The sequence below is a fragment of the Culex quinquefasciatus genome, chromosome 2 (assembly GCF_015732765.1).
Source record: "Culex quinquefasciatus strain JHB chromosome 2, VPISU_Cqui_1.0_pri_paternal, whole genome shotgun sequence".
Classification (NCBI taxonomy): Eukaryota; Metazoa; Arthropoda; class Insecta; order Diptera; family Culicidae; genus Culex; species Culex quinquefasciatus.
In genome coordinates this window covers 13,862,103-13,881,213 of record NC_051862.1, presented here as the reverse complement: position 1 = coordinate 13,881,213, position 19,111 = coordinate 13,862,103, and the positions used below count along the sequence as shown (strand labels likewise).

General features: G+C 35.3%; 1 long non-coding RNA gene across 2 annotated transcripts in view; it reads right to left on the bottom strand.

The window, feature by feature from the left end:
• The window catches only part of LOC119768061, an 81,133-nt gene that overhangs the window by 41,162 nt on the left and 20,860 nt on the right, over positions 1-19,111 (bottom strand). Inside the window, exon 3 of one of the 2 annotated variants that reach the window (XR_005277884.1) lies at positions 14,779-14,791. The exons of the other annotated variant lie outside the window; for it this stretch is intronic. This is a non-coding gene — a long non-coding RNA (uncharacterized LOC119768061). Of the gene's footprint in view, positions 1-14,778; positions 14,792-19,111 lie in introns of those variants that run through there. 2 annotated transcript variants of the gene reach the window in all.

Sequence of the window (19,111 nt, the reverse complement as noted above, 5' to 3'; positions counted from 1 at the left end):
TTAGACGCCCGATTTGATGGCGTACTCAGAATTCCGAAAAAAACGTATTTTTCATCGGAAAAAAACATTCTCCCATTTTCGGTTACTCGACTGTAAAAATTTTTGGAACATGTCATTTTATGGGAAATTTAAAGTTCTTTTCGAATCTACATTGACCCAGAAGGGTCATTTTTTCATTTAGAACAAAAATTTTCATTTTATAATTTCGTGTTTTTTCTAACTTTGCCTGGTTATTTTTTAGAGTGTAACAATGCTTTACAAAGTTGTAGAGCAGACGAATACAAAAAAAATAATATAGAGACATAAGGGGTTTGCTTATAAACATCACGAGTTATCGCGATTTTACGAAAAATAGTTTTGAAAAAGGTAATATTTGCGTTTCTCTTTGTTTCGTCGTCCGTGTCTGTCGCGGGTGACGATGAACGGTCATGATCAAAGACGACCAACATTTTCAAAACTTTTTTTTCGTAAAATCACGATAACTCGTGATGTTTACAAGCAAACCCCTTATGTCTACATATTAAAATTTTTGTAATTGTCTGCTCTACAAGTTTGTAGAACATTGTTACACTCTAAAAAATAACCCTGCAAAGTTAGAAAAAGCACTAAATTTTAAAATGAAAAATTTTGTTCTAAATGAAAAAATGACCCTTCTGGGTCAATGTAGATTCGAAAAGTACTTTAAATTTCCCATAAAATGACATGTTCCAAAATTTTTTACAGTCGAGTAACCGAAAATGGGAGAATTTTTAAAACTTTTTTAGTGTTTTTTTTTCGATGAAAAATACGTTTTTTCGGAATTCTGAGTACGCCATCAAATCGGGCGTCTAATTTTACATAAAAGTCCCTTTGACGCCAAATTTCTATCTCATCACCGTTTCAGGCTGCAAATTATTGAAAAACACGTCTTTTTTCGCATGTTCAAAAATGAAAGGGGTCGTACCGCCCCTCCGTCACGAGATATCAAAAAATGGACCTCGGATTCGTGACCGGGGACAAAAGTTACCCCTTAGGACAAAGTTTCACGCAAATCGAAGAGGGGTCGGGGCAACTGCTGTGTGAGTTGGCGGAGAATTACCCTTATACTAACTAGATAGGTACCAGCAACCTGGGTACAAGAGAGCACACAGGCAGCGATTTTCTGAAATTCGTATGTTTCCAAAAATCCATTACAGAAAAATAATAAAAATAAATCTTGACTCCAATACCACATTTTGCACCACCCTAATCTCAAGTGCTAAAGATGCTACTTTCAGTCCAATAAAAATATTTTAAAAAACCAAATCGATCAAACAATCCCTTCTGAAATACAGATTTTCATTTTTTTTTTTCACATGCTATGTCCCTTAGCCTCCTTGGTGGAAAAACAAATAATTTGAAAAAAAGAATGCATTTATTGTAAAATCGATTGGCGAAAACATAAAAACTACAACTAATTAACCATTATAACTGTAGAAAATTTCCCAAAAATCGATCTTCCACCATCATTCTCCAATTCAGCCAGTGTGCCAAAGTTCATCGTGTGCTATCCCAAAATCAAACAGTTTAACTTTATCCCTCAGTTCTTCTGATAATGGCAGACACCTCCCACCCACCTCCCAAAGCTGCTTGCCATCGACATCATCGATACACATTGTGTGGTTGCTGGTGTGGGTGTTTGTGTGTGTGTGTGTTTGTGCCAAAATAAACTTGGTTGGTCAAACTTTTGCACCCAAAGCAGATGATTGGCAAGGTCACGTTCGAAGGTAAACACAGAACGAACAGCTTTTTCGATACATCACCTGGGCGAAAGTTTTTGGACTCAACTTTTTGGTTCTGCGGTGGTCATTCGGAATGCCATGGGGCTGTGACGGAAAGTTTGTAGAAGCAATTTGAGACTTGTTTTGCTTTAATAACTGATAGAATAATTTTGTATAATTTAAAGTGCTACAGTAAAACAATTTCCCCCAGCAATAAATCGCCCTTAAACCAGCCAATAAATCATATTTAAAGCAGATTCAATTAAATATTCTTCCCACATAAACACACACGCACACCTTAACATTGGCCCCGACCCCGGAAGGGGTCGTTATGGCGGAGCCAAGCTGCGAAACGTGACCGGAAATGAAATCCATTTTTACCGCCAATATTTTCCCACCACGTTCTTCGGTTTATCGTTGTCTCCTTCCCACGCCTGCCTGGCACAGTGAAGCACACACGTTTCGGCGTGTAGGTGTCAGTTTATTTTGATTTACATGGTAGTCACGAATACATTTCCTCTAGGGGAAAGTGTTGCAACATTTCGTTTTCGCATAAATTTAAAAAACCATTTTATATCTTCTGTTTTTTAGAACAAATTGATTTAGTCTAATTAATCCAATTGCAGAAGATGAAAAAAAATAAGCAAACTGGAATCTCAAAACATAAACACAGCAAAATATAACCATAAACAAACGGTAACAACACTTCACCCATTTTGCAACTAGAATACAGTTCAAATGAGTTTTCACTCCCCTCAAATTAAAATAATGCATCAAGAGCAACTCAGCACAAAGTTGTCGTCGTTGTCACCCACATCAAGGGAATGGCGCAAAACTTTGCTTTTAAGGTTTGCTTTTAGCCGTGTTGAACTTTGCAACCCACATTCTTCACACATACGCGCACAAACACACATACACAGGCCAGAATGCAAATCAGTTGCACTTGAGCAACATTTAGATTATCATTCTCAGATTTCACCTCTGGCGTTGTTTGCCGGAATCTGTCTGTGTGTTTGTGTGTTTACTTTGCGCAATGCTCTCATGGTTAAATATAAACACACACACACACACACTCACACAAATGCCCTCGACTGACATCACGCGTCCCGTTTTATGAAGAGTTGATTTCATAGCTGCAGGTCCTTTGAGTTCTGAGACCTCCCCCTGGAGTTCGGCTCATACCCTCAGGATGCGTCGGGATATCCGGAGAACCGCTTTATACAAATTCATCACAATGTAAACACCGAAAATTGTAGGAGAGATTTGACTCATTTTTCTTGTCATCACTTCTCATCTCTTCTCATCTCTTCTCATCTCTTCTCATCTCTTCTCATCTCTTCTCATCTCTTCTCATCTCTTCTCATCTCTTCTCATCTCTTCTCATCTCTTCTCATCTCTTCTCATCTCTTCTCATCTCTTCTCATCTCTTCTCATCTCTTCTCATCTCTTCTCATCTCTTCTCATCTCTTCTCATCTCTTCTCATCTCTTCTCATCTCTTCTCATCTCTTCTCATCTCTTCTCATCTCTTCTCATCTCTACTCATCTCTTCTCATCTCTTCTCATCTCTTCTCAACTCTTCTCGAGCCAGACAGGAATCAAACCCATCACAATCCACTTACAAAGGAAATCCCCTAACGGCCAAGTTAATTCGATAATAAAACGATTTAAAACATTCAACATTGTGAAGCAAAACAATATTACAGGGAAAAATATACAATGCATTCTATTTTTTGTGGTGTCATTAATGTAATAAAGTATTTATTACACTAATGCCACTCCCAAAAAATTGCAAAATGTGAATGAAATCATAAAAGATATTGTCATTTTCTGATCTGTGGTCTCATCCAGGGATGGAATAATCGCAAAAAAATCAATTTCGGTTGCGAACTTTTTCACCCACGAAAGAGAGAGGAGGCAAATCACGCAACAGAAAATCGCTCCCGAAATTCTCCCAGAAAATCAATCCGCTGATGATTTGTGTGAATTTCCTGGTCAGCACCATATAAAATTATTTATTTCACTTTGTTAACACACATTGCCCATCTACAAAATGCTACAGGTCATTTTTCGTCGTGTGACGTTAAACTTGCAAGTGTAGTAGTGAAAAAGATGTTCCGTCGAATTATCAAGATATTTTTTTTAGATTCCTTTTACCGAACTTTCGTGCGCGAGAGAGGAGACCATGCTCCCTTAGGATTTTTTTCTCTTGATGAACACCCAAATATTTTTTTAATGATGATTATTCCATCGCTGGTTTCATCATTCAATATTTGCCACTAGTGAGCAGTTCTCTCAGATTTCGGTTATTAGATTTTTTTTTGTTTTATTTAATCCGACTGAAACTTTTTTGGTGCCTTCGTTATGCCCAAAGAAGCCATTTTGTATCATTAGTTTGTCCATATAATTTTCCATACAAATTTGTCAGCTGGCCATACAAAAATGATGTATGAAAATTCAAAAATCTGTATCTTTCGAAGGAATTTTTTGATCGATTTGTTGTCTTGGGCAAAGTTTTAGGTATGGATATGGACTACACTGAAAAAAAAATGATACACGGTAAAAAAATGTTGGTGATTTTTAATTTATTTTTTTGTCACTAAAACTTGATTTGCAAAAAAACACTATTTTTATTTTTTTTTATTTTTTGATATGTTTTAGAGGACATCAAATGCCAACTTTTCAGAAATTTCCAGGTTGTGCAAAAAATCTTTGAGCGAGTTATGAATTTTTGAATCAATACTTATTTTTTTCAAAAAATCGAAAAATTGGTCGCAAAAATTTTTCAAATTCATTTTTCGATGTAAAATTAAATTTGCAATCAAAAAGTATTTAAGTGAAATTTGGATAAATTGCACCGTTTTCAAGTTAAATTCATTTTTAGGTGACTTTTTTGAAAATAATCGAAGTTTTTCTTTTTTTAAATTAGTGCACATGTTTGTCCACTTTTGAAAAAAAAACATTTCAAAAGGGCCAAACATTGAATATTACGCCCTTTTTGAATGTTAGTCTTGGTTAGAATTTTGAAAATATTTTTTTCGAAACGATCGAAAAATTTCACGAATGTTTCATATTTTAACATTGAAAATCGCACCATTATTTGCTGAGATATCGACATTAGAAAATGGTGTGTTGTTTGGGTGGGACTTAGAAAACATAAATTTTCCTGCTTTTTAAATCTTTGCATGGCAATGTCTCAGCAACTAAGGATCGTATCAACAAATTTCAAAAATGCAAAATATAGAGAGTTTTCTCAGCTTTTCATAAATATTTTATTCAAAAGTTGGCAAACATGGGCACTATTTAAAAAAAAAACTGCGACTATTTGCAAAAAAAGTCACCTAAAATGGATTTAACTTGAAAACGGTGCACTTTATCAAAATTTCACCTTAGTACTTTTTGATTGCAAATTTGATTTTGCATCGAAAAATTTTTTCGACCAATTTTTCAATATTAGCATTAGCATTAGCATTAGCATTAGCAATAAAGGTCGCACAATTCCGGATGGCTGCACAACGCTTATCTTGCTGTTTAACTGTAATTAAACGTATAATAGTACTAGACTCTCATCCGGTAACAATATTCCAACACGGGAGATACCATGTTTTCATCTTTAGATGAGCGTGTAATACTATCCAGTAAGATAAGGGGCTCCTGGCCGGTACCTTGCTAACCTCGGGGATTGGAAGGCATGTTAGTAAACATCTATCTAGAATGCGCAGAGATCTCTACGTCACCTAGTGGTATAGATGTTTGTAGAGAGGTTTTGGACTCAATGTTAGTAAATTGAATGTTCTTATTATTTAACACCATCACCACCACCACCAAAAACAATTCCATCACCACAAAGAACCAAGCTAGATTTTAACACAAATACATTACAAAACGAACACGACAATAAAACCATCATCCTGGTACTGCTGCTCACACGATACTGACGCGCAATAATATTCATTAGCACAATGACCCCCCCACTGCATGCATGGCTTGAACATGAACACGAACACAGCACAAAGAGAACACCACAAAAATCCATCTTCCCATCACTACTGCTTGCCTGATACTCACGAGCAGCGACACAAAAGCACACAAAAAATTAACCTGAATAATCACGACTTCGCGTCCCCACTTTCAGCGCACCAATCTCGACCAATTTTTCGATATTTAGAAAAAATCTGTATTGATTAAAAAAATTATAACTCGGTCAAAGATTTTTTGCACAGCCTGGAAAGTTCTGAAAAGTTGGCATTTGATGTCCTTTAAAACATATCAAAAAATAAAAATAATTATAAATATTTTTTTTGCAAATCAAGTTTTAGTGACAGAAAATTTAATAAAAAATCACCAACATTTTTTTACCATGTATCACCAAATCGATCAAAAACTTCCTTCAAAAGATACAGATTTTTGAATTTTCATACATCATTTTTGTGGCAGTGCGTGGCCGAATAGTTACGCTGTCCGCTTTGTAAGCGGATGATTCTGGGTTCGATTCCCATCTGCTGCAACCTTCCATCGGATGAGGAAGTAAAATGTCGGTCCCGGCCTTAATTGTTAGGCCGTTAAGTCATTCCAGGTGTAGGAGTCGTCTCCATGCCATAAGTACAAACAACACACCAAACCAAGCCTACTCCGGTGGAATCGCTGGCGGCGGTTGGACTCGCAATCCAAAGGTCGTCAGTTCAAATACTGGGGTGGAAGGTTCCTTGGAGTAAAAGAGGTTTGGGTGCTCTCCCCATTCAAGCCTTCGGACTCCTAGGTTCGAGCAGAAACTTGCAATAGAGACAAAAAAGACCCGGGGGTCGTTAATGTGGATGGTTTGATTTTTTTTTAACATCATTTTTGTATGGCCAGCTGCCAAATTTGTATGGAAAATTATATCGACAAACTAATGATGCAAAATGGCTTCTTTGGCCAAAGGCACCAAAAAAGTTTCAGTCGGATTAAAAAATACAAAAATTAAAATTTAAGAAAAAAGACCGATTTCGTAGAGAATTGCTCTAATCTAAAAGAGCCTTTTTGTAAAACAAAATACAAAAATAAACATTAAACTTGGTATTTTTACTAATTTACAAGATTACAAATTTTGAAAACCAAAATTTTCAGCAGAAATTTGTTAATTATGCTTATTTTTACCGGATTTCTAAAAGGGGGAGATAAAAACTTAAAATAATCAATGGCATCAAACCTAGCATTACTAAAATTTACATTTTGACAATTTGAGTCAATTCTAAGAGCAGATTCAGATTCATGCGGGCAAAATTACATGAAAAAACATATAGTTGGACAATTTTTCAATTTCGTTAGGGTGATCCTATACACTTTTCCCATGAAAAAGAAAAATACCTCGAGTCAAGAGAAAAATACCCCTTTGACTTTTTTAGCGTTTGTATCTCTCCTTTCGAATGTGATGTCATGTTTAAAATTTGGCCTGCGCTTCGAGATATTTAAGTTTTAAAATTGCATATTTTTAATTTAAAATTGCTATAACTTTGACTTGTCAAAAAATAAAAATGTTAGTTTTTTAAAGCTCTAAGTGCTTCAAACATCACTTTTCTCTAAAACTTTACCCTGCATTTCTACGTTCAAAAAAATGATTTTTGAAGGTACGCTCAGATGCTTTCCTTAAATTTGGTCGTATAAGGAGTAGATTGCGAGATAAACTTTTGGTGGTCATCGAAAAGTCCTTCAGAAAGATGCAGGTTAAAGCCTGTTTGAGGGCCATCCCTATGACCAAAACAGCAGTATTGCATCATTGGTTCGAGCATTGCAGTCACCATGCAATTTTTGACAGTTTTAAGAAATGATATGTAAATTACCGAAATCATTATCTAGAAAAGGAATTTTCTTATCGATTTAGTGTCTCCAGGGTTGATCATGGCCGTTCACGACATGAACGACGAAACAAAGAGAAACAAAAAAAGTAACTTTTTCAAAATATTTTTTTCGTAAAATCGCGATAACTCATGATGTGTATTAGCAAGTTCCTTATGTTTATGTATCTTTTTTTTGTAATTGTCTGCTCTATAACTTGTACAAAATTATTACACTCTAAAAAATAACCCTGAAAGTTTTAAAAAAACACGAAATTTTAAAATGAAAAATTTTGTTCTGAATGAAACAAATGTCCCTTCTGTGTTATTGTAGATTCGAAAAGTACAATAAATTTCCCTTAAAATGACATGTTCCAATCTAGGTGCTGAATAGTGGTTCGCAAAACGGCCTCAATTCTGAACTGTCAAAGTGGAACTAATTTATTGTTCGTCAAAAGTAGAGAGTATTGTTATCGATCATTAAAAATTGTTTTTTTTTTGCAAGAATAAAAAATGTGTGATTTTTGGAACCTGGAGGTGAAGTCAAAAAATCTTAAGAAAGTTGAAGGCGAGATCGTCATTTTTTATAATTATGAATGGAAGTTGTTAACGGAGTCGATGCGGTTGTATCCATCCAGAAGCTGTCTTCATTGTTTACTATGAATTCAATAGTAATGCATTCTACTAAAACCACAATTCTCGGGTGAGTTTTCAAAACAATCTCGTGTAAATGAACAATCTCGAGTGTTTTTGATATTAATTTATCATAAGTAGGTCGAATACCGATGTAAAAAGGACTTTGTTTACCAACGGCTCTTACGGCTTTTTGAAAACATATCCGAGAATTCATTGTTTATTTCGTTTAAAAACCTACTGGTTAAGTGAAAATTTGCTCTGTTTGTTGGATCAGCTTCGCTAGAATTAGAGATGTTTTTTCGCTGGACCAGGAAAAGCTGCATGATTCCAAAATCAGCCAGAAAATTTATCTTCGTCACCCGTAAAAAAGAAAAACCTCTTCTAACCGATCAAAAACTTAAAAACACACACAATTTACCAGCAAAAAATGTCAAAAACAAGACAAAAAAGAACAAATACTACTGGTTATAAAACAGCTCATTTGCCAGTAAGAAAAAAGTCATGCTTGTGCTTGAACAGCCTCCTACTTTGTAGATGTAAACAAAGTGGGATTATTCGAAAATCACGTGACGCATTCTCTCTATTCATCACCCAGGTTCCAATGTTCATGTCCGAAGAAAAACACGTTTTTTTTTTGGAATTTTGAGTACGCCATCAAATCGGGCATCCAATTTTACATAAAAGTCCCTTTGACACCAAATTTCTATCTCATCACCGTTTCAGGCTGCAAATTATTGATTATTGCTCTTTTTCGTATGTTCAAAAATGGAAGGGGTCGTACCGCCACTCCGTCCTGAGATATCAAAAAACGGACATCGGATTCGTGATCAAGTACAAAAGTTACTCCTTAAGACAAAGTTTCACGCAAATCGAAGAGGTGTCGGGGAAACTGCTGTGTGAGTTGAAGAGAATTATCCATGGTAAAATGGATTTATTAGTCATAGGAAAAGTCCCATAAAAAACCAAAAAGAGAATTCAAAAATTCAGCTTGTTTTTTCAAATAATTGTTGCAAGAATAAAACTAAACAGGATGAGCAAGAAAAAAGAAGAGAAGATCTTGATTGATACAGATGAGAACAGTTAAGATGAAAACTCAAACTTTCTTGCATGAAAATCTGTTGAAACACTTTCCCCTACAGTTCAACGATACAATTTCACCAGAACCTCCAGCACATAATGTATGCAACACATTATTATCTGCATTCCGTTGCGATTGTCCTGAACGGAGCACGCAGGGACCCCTAGAACTCCTGCTGCCAGGGGCAGTGGCATTTCTCTGCTCGGAGGAGATCATGATTGCACGAAGAGCTTCCGGTTTCCTGGAGCCGGATGCAATCAACATCAGCGCCAGCGCGTGACAAATTGTAAGCTTCTATTCACGGCGATTTTGCGTGGGAAATTGTCCGCAAAAGGCTTATTTATACACGGGAGCGGGATCTACCTCAGAACAGAGCATGTTTGTATGTTTATACAATCTAGCAGTGTCACGTACTGGTGATGCACGTTTGAGGATTTTTTTTGTTGTTGTTGCGCTACGAGCAGAGATTTGCATTGGATTAATTATAATAAAATTGTTCAATTATGATTCGATTGGCCTACGCAATGTGATCCCCCCTCATATGAACGAGTTATGGCTAATCGAGGCACAATGTCGCGCTTTTCGTTTCAATGTCATACTGGGAAGCCCCCTTTGTGAAATTGGTTTGATTCAAAACAATAAAATACATTCGGTAATTGATATTGAAATATGCATAACGGCGAGCCGCATTGCGTACCAGAAAGGATTGTTTTGTCATTTCTGGGTTTAAAATGCACTCTTAAAAGATTGAAACAAAAAAATATATTTTTCAAATTAAAAATAACTCATTTCAATTTTTATTTTTACATTTTCCCAAAAAAATTAGATTATCATTAGAAAAATTTAATTTATTTTTTTACAGTGACTGAAAACAGATTCAATTAGCCGACTCGCTGCAAGCAATCAGGCATAAAGCGGCGATTAGTTTGCAAGCTTTTGTTTCAATCATATTAACAATTCTGCAATTTTCCGTAGTTATAGAAAATTGCACGCCATTCCGTATTCATGGTTTTATCCCCCGGTATCGGGGACGAGCAGCCCACCCACATTCCAACAGTCGGGAAATTCGATGCGTTTTTAATTTATTTTCATTTTCGTGGTGGAAAGTGGGAAGAAAAGCCGATGGTGCGGGACGGGGGGACACCTCATTTGATGAATCAATATTTTCCCGGAACAAAATGCAATTGCATTCCGTTAAAAAAGCCCACACAAGCAACAATTATTTGCCACTTATGCGCGCCACCTCCACGTGGTGGGTGGGCCACGTGGGCGCCCGGCAGATGCATTCCATGGTTGTGGTTATCCGGTGGAATTTGTGCCATTGTGTGGTTAATTCACTAATGGGTCATTCCATCTGAAGCGGAACAGCATTTGAAAATTACCCTCTCCGATCCTGCTCAAATTTGGCAGGGCCGTTGATACTATCAAAACATGCAAGAATCCCGAATTTCATCCAAATCGGACCACCCCCTCCATTTTTGTACCTCCCCAAAAAATCGACTTTTTGGCGATTTTTGACCAAACCTCCTAGTTTCAAACGACGATAACTCAGGAACCCCAAATCTTAGAGGGTCGGTCTTAGACTCAATTTTGAAGGAAATTGGACGTAGAATTCATTTCCGTGATCAAAATGTTGATTAATTTATTTTTTCTACCTGTATTGCGCAATTGAAAACATTAAACGGCCGTATCTCAAAACACCCCAACTTATTTTTTTTTATTTGACTTCACCATCGTGTTCCCCGGCCAATTCTACATAAGAATCACTTATCGACAGAAATGAATATGTTTCGTTCCAGAGATATCGAATTTTAAAGTTTTGTGTTTTCGAGATTACCTACATCAGCTTCATTCGTCGCATCTGCTAGAAGCACACAGGCGGGCTGATCAATAACTGCTACCTGGCCATTTATTGAAATAATATTTCATCATAAATAATCTTTATCAAATTGGGCAAAAATTAACTGTATAACACTGTAGGAAACTGGAGTTTAATGTTTATCTGCTCCAAAAATGAATGAAGTGAATTTCTGTGCTAACCCACAGGACAGAACAATAACGACACACAGTAAAGGGCAGAATTGGATTCCGATGGAGCGAGCAGGAAAATGCAATTAATCTTGTTAGAAACACTGAACAATAAGTGCACGATACATTATTGAGTAAAAAATATGAATTAAAATTAATAAAATTTGTTGATACGTTGTACTCTAGTGAAGGACGATCACAAGGAGTAGGAAAAGTATTTGTGGGATGTATAAAACGGAAAATTTTAAGAAAATCACATAGTTTTATCTGCTGCAAAGCGGCTAATTCCCCAAATTTAGTTGCGATGATTTCGACACCGTCCGAACAACAGTGTTTTTTCTTCTTCTATCATTCTTGGATTCTTGGAACATAATACGGCTGCTGTCCTCACGTATAAGGATTTTTTTTAAATTAAATGTACCTTGACCAAAATCTTTTATTCAAATGGAGCTGGCTCGCAATATAAAAATTGATTTAATATGATCAATCTATTAAACCATAAAGCATATTTTGGGGTTTTCGCTGAATGGCACTATTTTGCTACAACCCATGACAAAGGCCCTAGTCATGGCCTCGGAGGAACTCTAAAACGGTTAGCAACACGTAAAAAAACGGTTCATGCAAAATAGCCCAATAAATATTCCTTTCACAAAAATAGATAGGGTAGGGGTACAGCACCTAATTCCAGCGTTCCTCTAATGTTTCCAAATCAGCGCTTTGGCATTCAATTACAGCTGATTAAAAGCGTTTTCAACTGAAATCGAGTGATAAATAGCTCAATAAGAAGTGAACAAGTAAGTTTCTATCAAAAGTTTTGCAAATAGTGAAAATGAGCAAATTGGACGAAACTAGGAGCGAGGACTTAAGCTGCCAAACATACGAGAATTTTCCCCAATAGCCATTTGAATAAATATTTGCGTTTAATTATAAAAATAAAAATTAAATTAATCATCTCCCAGAACACCAGGTAGCAGTTATTGATCAGCCCGCCTGTGTGCTTTTAGCAGATGCGGCGAATGAAGCTGATGTAGGTAATCTCGAAAACACAAAACTTTAAAATTCGGTATCTCTGGAACGAAACATATTCATTTCTGTCGATTAGTGATTCTTATGTAAAATTGGCCGGGAACCCGATGGTGAAGTCAAATCAAAAAAATAAGTTGAGGTGTTTTGAGATACGGCCGTTTAAAGTTTTCAATTGCGCAATACAGGTAGAAAAAATAATTTAATCAACGTTTTGATCACGGAAATGGATTCTACGTCCAATTTCCTTCAAAATTGAGTCTAAGACCGACCCTCTAAGATTTGTGGTTCCTGAGTTATCGTCGTTTGAAACTAGGAGGTTTGGTCAAAAATCGCCAAAAAGTCGATTTTTTGGGGAGGTACAAAAATGGAGGGGGTGGTCCGATTTGGATGAAATTCGGGATTCTTGCATGTTTTGATAGTATCAACAGCTCTGCCAAATTTGAGCAGGATCGGAGAGGGTAATTTTCAAATTTGCACTTTTTCGTGCACAGTTGAGATGGAATGACCCTAATGGGAAATTTGTTAGAAAAAAGGATGTTGGCAGCTGGTTAATTAAATTGTAATTTCAAGCTGAATTTTTCAGAGAGAAACGATCATTTGACAAAAGAAACAAAAAAAATTATAATAAACCATTCGTTTTTCTTGCAACACAAAGTCAATCACCCGTAATCTCATAAATTGCAAATGTCTATTATTTCGGTCACAGACGACTGAGTTCGAAAGGTTAACATTGATACAAAACCAAAAGACACAGCACCTCATGATGAAATATGACTGGTCCCTTGTGGCACCCCCGAGGTGAAACCACAGACAAAGAGACATATAATGCGAACAATTTTCAAGACTTCAACCGTCATGAAAAAAAGCAAGAAATAAATATAATTTTGCCTGTGTCTGAAACCTTACCAAAGAAAAGACCATCCGATTTGCCATCCTACTCGCCGGCAAAACAACGTGATTTTGTAACACGACCCAATCGAGCCCAGCCCAAATCCTAATTGACCTTTGCTACTATACGGGCCAACCCACGCGCAGCCGGCCGGCTGGTATCAGTGTTGTTATTGTTGCGCCAAAAGCGATACTTCTCTACGTAAACATAATTTCTTTTTTGTTGTTGTTGGGGAAAGCTGGTTCAATGACAGTGCTATGTCTTCAGAGCTTTAATGATGAATACATTACTAAAGGCACTGAATGAAATTAAAAAAAAAGATGCAGCAAAATCCTTGCTAAAATTTCGTGAATTCAGTCATATTCCCTGAGTTATCCAGATGATCAGAAACTCTAAGATTTATCAAATTCCTTAAAAAAAAGTCTTTAGGTTGATTTTCGGTATGTTTGGATCCTAAACCTGATGTACAGTTTTTTTTTATTTATAAAACCTCAAATTGCATATTACAATAAAACATTGTTAATAATCATAAACAGGTGAAATTGATTGTCATGTTTTCAAATATTTTTCGAGAGATTTTAGATAAAAAAAAAACAAATGCACAAACTTTCTTTTATAAGTAATTTATACGTTTTCACAAATCGTGAATCGTTTGTGCCTTATTTGTTTATAAGGCCATTCCATTTTTTTTCCTCCCTCCTTCAAATATTCTGCAGAAAAATAGGAAAAAAATACCGAAATTTTATTTTTTATTGAAAAACATGTACAATTGATGTTAACTATAAATTTTGAATACATTATTTAACGTACATTTTTGTATTTTTAATCCAACAAAAAAGTGAAGTTTGAATTTTAAAATATTTGGCCCACAGATCGGAAATGTCATGAAATGTCATTATGTCATAAATTTTATAAAGTTATAAAAAGCTTATAAAAAGTTATAGAAAGCATACCTGTAATAATGTAACCTGTATGAAGCTTTATTATAATACTTTTTCCATTAAAATTATGAAATTTGGGCTTAAGGGGTTACATACATGTAAATCGGCAAAAATTGCAGATGTTGTTGGTTTGAGCACACACCTAATTTTTTTTTCAAAATCTGTTTTCAGGGCATTAAAGTATACATTTTCATCTATTAACAAAACAAATTTGAAGACATTTGGTTGTATAATTGCCGTATAGCTATTTGAAGTTAGCAGTTTCAAAAAAATAGGTGCCATGATATTTTAACACTGCTTTGACCAAATAGGCTCTAAATTCTGGTGAAGACTCGTTAAACCGGCACCGTGTGCATGATGAAGGCCGATTTTCAAAAACAAAAAATATAAACAAGACAAACATATTTTTCTGTTTTTCATAAAATGCGCCAGTATTTGATTTTTGATTTTTTTTTTTGAAAATTCAAAATTTCAAAAATGAGCTTTGTCATGCACACGAGATATGTCTTGGGAGTCATCACCCAAAATTTCAGCCAATTTGGTCCGTTCTATCTCGAGATATCGTGGCACCCGTAAATCAACTTGGTGTTAAGAGAAAAAACGCTCAGAAAGTTAGACAGTTTGCTTTGCGCATGGCAAAATTCTGAGCTTAAATCGTCTCTAACTCAGTTATATCATGAAATATCTTCACGAAACTTTTAGGAGTGATTGAAAATTATCTTCAAGTGGATTTAATAAATTTTCTGCAACATGATATTTTGTGATTTTCTACATGTATGTTCCCTTTTAAATTTTGATTTATTTTTTTTATTTTTTACCCCCCTTGAATTTGATCAGAGCTATTTCTATCACTTAAAATAAATGTTGTGCTTATACTTATGAATATATACTCTTTAAAATACCTTTTTGAGGAATAAAAATCACATCTTTTATTTATAGTTAAGGATGGAGCAAAATTAGGTTCCAGAGACATGGTTCTATTGAAAATATAATAAATTTTGATGAAAATATATGGAGTTTTTTTGAAAGGTTCAATTAAACAAATTTTCCTTTTTTTTGTTTTGGTTTTGGGTATGTTTATAAATCATCCTTGAGTCAGGGGTATTCATAAATACCCAGAAAGCAAAAAAATAAAATTTGGTTTTTTGAACGTTTCCCAAAGAAAACTTCAGATATTGTCATACAAAATATATGTATTACTAAATAAACAATTTGTGTAAAATTGTTCACCGTTTTAAAATAATAGGCATTTTCAGGTTCAAATATTGGAAAAAATTACAATTACCGTCAGTGGGGGTGACTATGGGTCAAAAAACAATACACCTCTCGTAATTTCTTAATAACAAAAACAATTTAAATAACATCAAAAATCTTTCAACGTAGATTTGTTCTTAGATAGTTTACTAGCATTTTCCCAAAATATAGCGGATTTTGATGAACACTACCCTAAATGCCAATAGTTTGAAAATTGACCCAATCTCACCCCTTAGAGGGGGTGACATTGGGTCAAATGAAACTAAAATGATGCTCAAATACAACAATATTGTAAAAACAAGTCATCCAACAGTGTTTCTCGTTTGAGGGAATCGTATTGACACGCTACAATGTTTGATGTGGAGATTTTCAAACATTTGCGTAGTTTTCGAGCAACTCTAACAAAAATATTAGAAAAATGATTTTTCGAGAAGTCATTTTTGGCCAAAAACAAACCCTAACTTTAGACAGCTGCCAAAATAACAGGATTTGATCTAGAAACTAGTTTTTTTCAGCGAAGTCATCTTAAGGTGTCCCCTACACAACCCTTTTAGCGGAATTTAGTTTTATTGAGAAGAACCTGAGAAATGGTAAAATCCGTAAAAAATCACTTTGACCCAATCTCACCCACCAGAGTTTTAGCACAGGAAGTGTCTTGCAAAGTTCCTCAAAATAAAATAAAAATTAAACATTGCAAAAAATTGCTAGTCTAAAGAAAAAATCTTATGTGAAACTGCAAACAATCTTTTATATTTTTTTTATTAAAATTGTATTTTTTTAGAAAGTATCAAAAATTCCTTCAAAAAAAATAAAAAAATTGAACTATTTGGCCATTTAAAATGTAAATCGTGATTTAAAAAATCTGAAATTATTTTTTTCAATGGGTCCAGAAAATTTCACGCGATTTTCACTTTTTGACATTGCAAAACCAATATCAATCAATATCAATAGTTTTCAAGATATCATCGATTGAAATTTAAGAGTAAAATAGAAGAACGCTTAAAATAACTCAATTCCAGTAATTTTTATTCATAGCTACCAGAAGTTGGATGCGTTAGCCGGGACCGTAAGCGTGATTGCCTCTCACCCAGTCGGCCTGGGTTCGATCCCAGAAGCTCCCGGTGGCAAATTTTGAGACGAGATTTGTCTGATCACGCCTTCCGTCGGACGGGAAGTTAATGTTGGCCCCGGACTAACCTAAAAAGATTAGGTCGTTAGCTCAGTCCAGGTGTAGAAGTCGTCTCCCTGGGTCGTCCTGCCTCGGTGGAGTCGCTGGTAGGCAGTTGGACTCACAATCCAAAGGTCGTCAGTTCGAATCCCGGGGTGGATGGAAGCTAAGGTGTAAAAAGGATTTGCAATTGCCTCAACAATCAAGCCTTCGGATACCTAGTTTCGAGTAGGAATCTCGCAATCGAGAACGCCAAGGCAAAGCTGTAGAGCGAATAATTTGGTTTTTGATTCGGAAATTGGATGATATTTAAAATTTAAAAACTGTTAATTGAGAAATTATAGAGAACTGCTCATAATTGATCTAACTATTAAAACAACCTGTTTGCATTTTCGATGTTCATAACAAAAATGTGTATCCTGCAAAAAATCATTATTTTAACGGAATTATGAGTTTAAAAAAACATTTGAAATGAACATTAAATGATAAAGTTTGCCTTTGATGACAAAGCTCAGCAAAAAATGCCCTGAAACGTCGTTTACTGATTGAATTCATTTTGAAAGATCGGAAGAGATTTCCCTTGTCTTTTTCACCTCTAATCTTTACGCTTTAATTAAAATGGATTCAAAAATTCAAATCAGTGCTTTAACTTGGGAGCATTCTTTTATTACGTAACGCGAAAAATCGGACTTTTAGACCCCCTCCTCCCCCCTCGTAACAAAATTTCCATACAAATTTTAAAAATTTTGTATGGAGCGTAACACGGCCTCCGACCCCCCCTACCCCCCTACTGCGTTACGTAATAAAAGAACGCTCCCTAACTAATATCAAATGATACAACTTTTGAAAATGTTCGGAAGATTTGTAGCCCTAAAAACATTGTGTCAGGATTTTCAAGATATTTTCCACATACATTTTTTATATTACTTGCATCCTAACCTACTCAAGTTATTAACAAAATGGTTTTGAACATCGAAAAAATACAATCAAATAACACCCTAACATGAATTGTAACAGGCAACCATCAACGAGAGTGACATACGTGAAATGTAATAATATATCATTTCCCTCACATCACAATACACATATAATAATCGGATCCAATATGTTCTCTCGAGCGGATGGAAAAAATATTGATCACGTCATCAGCCACTGCCGACATCACGAGGGGGGTCATTCACAAACTACGTTTGTGAGAATAAATTGAAACTTTGTTAAAATTCTAAAATTCGACATAGATTTATTTTGTCCAACAAACTGCTTAATTTACAATATTTTTTTCAGACAAACTTCAAAAGAACGACCCCCACCCCCTAACAAAGTGCTGCGCAACTGTTCGCGCCTAGATTGTAGCTGTAGCCGTCGTCACTACCGAAGGTGCCACCGTGTGAAATAATGATATCCAAATGACGCTCATAATTTACGGAACTGTTCCGGCGGAAAGAAAAATCGACCCTGGCTGCCACGGAGGAGGGCCGCGCGCAAAAGCATAAAGTTAATCGTATCATACTGTGTGAGTGTGTGAAGTGTCATGTTACAACACACGATGAGACAAAAAAGAAAGAGACAACTTCGCACCAGGATAAACAAACAGTGCTCATGTGGCGTTTTTTTTTTTTTTTTTTTGAGAGTCACTTTGTCACGTGTGTCACAATGACAAGTGTTGGAGTATTTGGTGAGCGAATTTCGGCAAACATTGCTACTTTGAAGGATGAAGTTGAGCAATTTTGATGTTTATTAATTCTGGATATTAGAAGCCGAAACTGCACACATCCTTTTGAAATGTTTGGCTGGGTGTGATAGCTATTGTAACGAGGAGCATATGGTGCATTGTAGCACGATGGCTTCCTGTTGTCTTGTGGTTGAAGAGATAAGCAAATTATGAACAGCTGGATAGGCCGAACTAGGTTAACGAGGGTGACATTTAGAAGGGAAAAAAATCTATAGATATATATTACTAGAGTTTTTTTTTAGTTCCTATAAACATATAAAACACAAAAGCTTATAGCTTACCTTTAAAAAAAACTCTAGATTTACTCAATGTGGGTGTAATGTTAGTTTTTGGACTATTTCTTGGAGTTGACAACTATTTTAATTTTATATATTTACCAAGCATAACTCTTGCTACTTCAAAGATAATGTTTACTATTCGTAAATATTATTAAGGTGTATTATCAAAACGATCAAAATAATCGGCAGTTAGGCCATTTGGCCAATTAATTTAATTGTTATTGCAAACTTTCTTCGAATGTTATCTATATGGTGCTGTTTTTAACATATGAAATGAAAAATATTGAAGCAAAAATGCCTGTGTAGGTTTTCATGTACAAACCTAGAGATTTTTTTAAAAAAAGGTCCTACAAACTATTGTTTTTCATATGTTTATAGGACCTTTTGAAAAAAATCCTGGAAATATTAATTTAAAAATCGTTTGTTCAAATACTAGGTAACTTTCTACAATAGAACATTTAACAACATAAGTGGCTGTTTGACTCAAGTTTTCAAAAAAAATGATTTTTCTACAGTACATGCTATTGAATA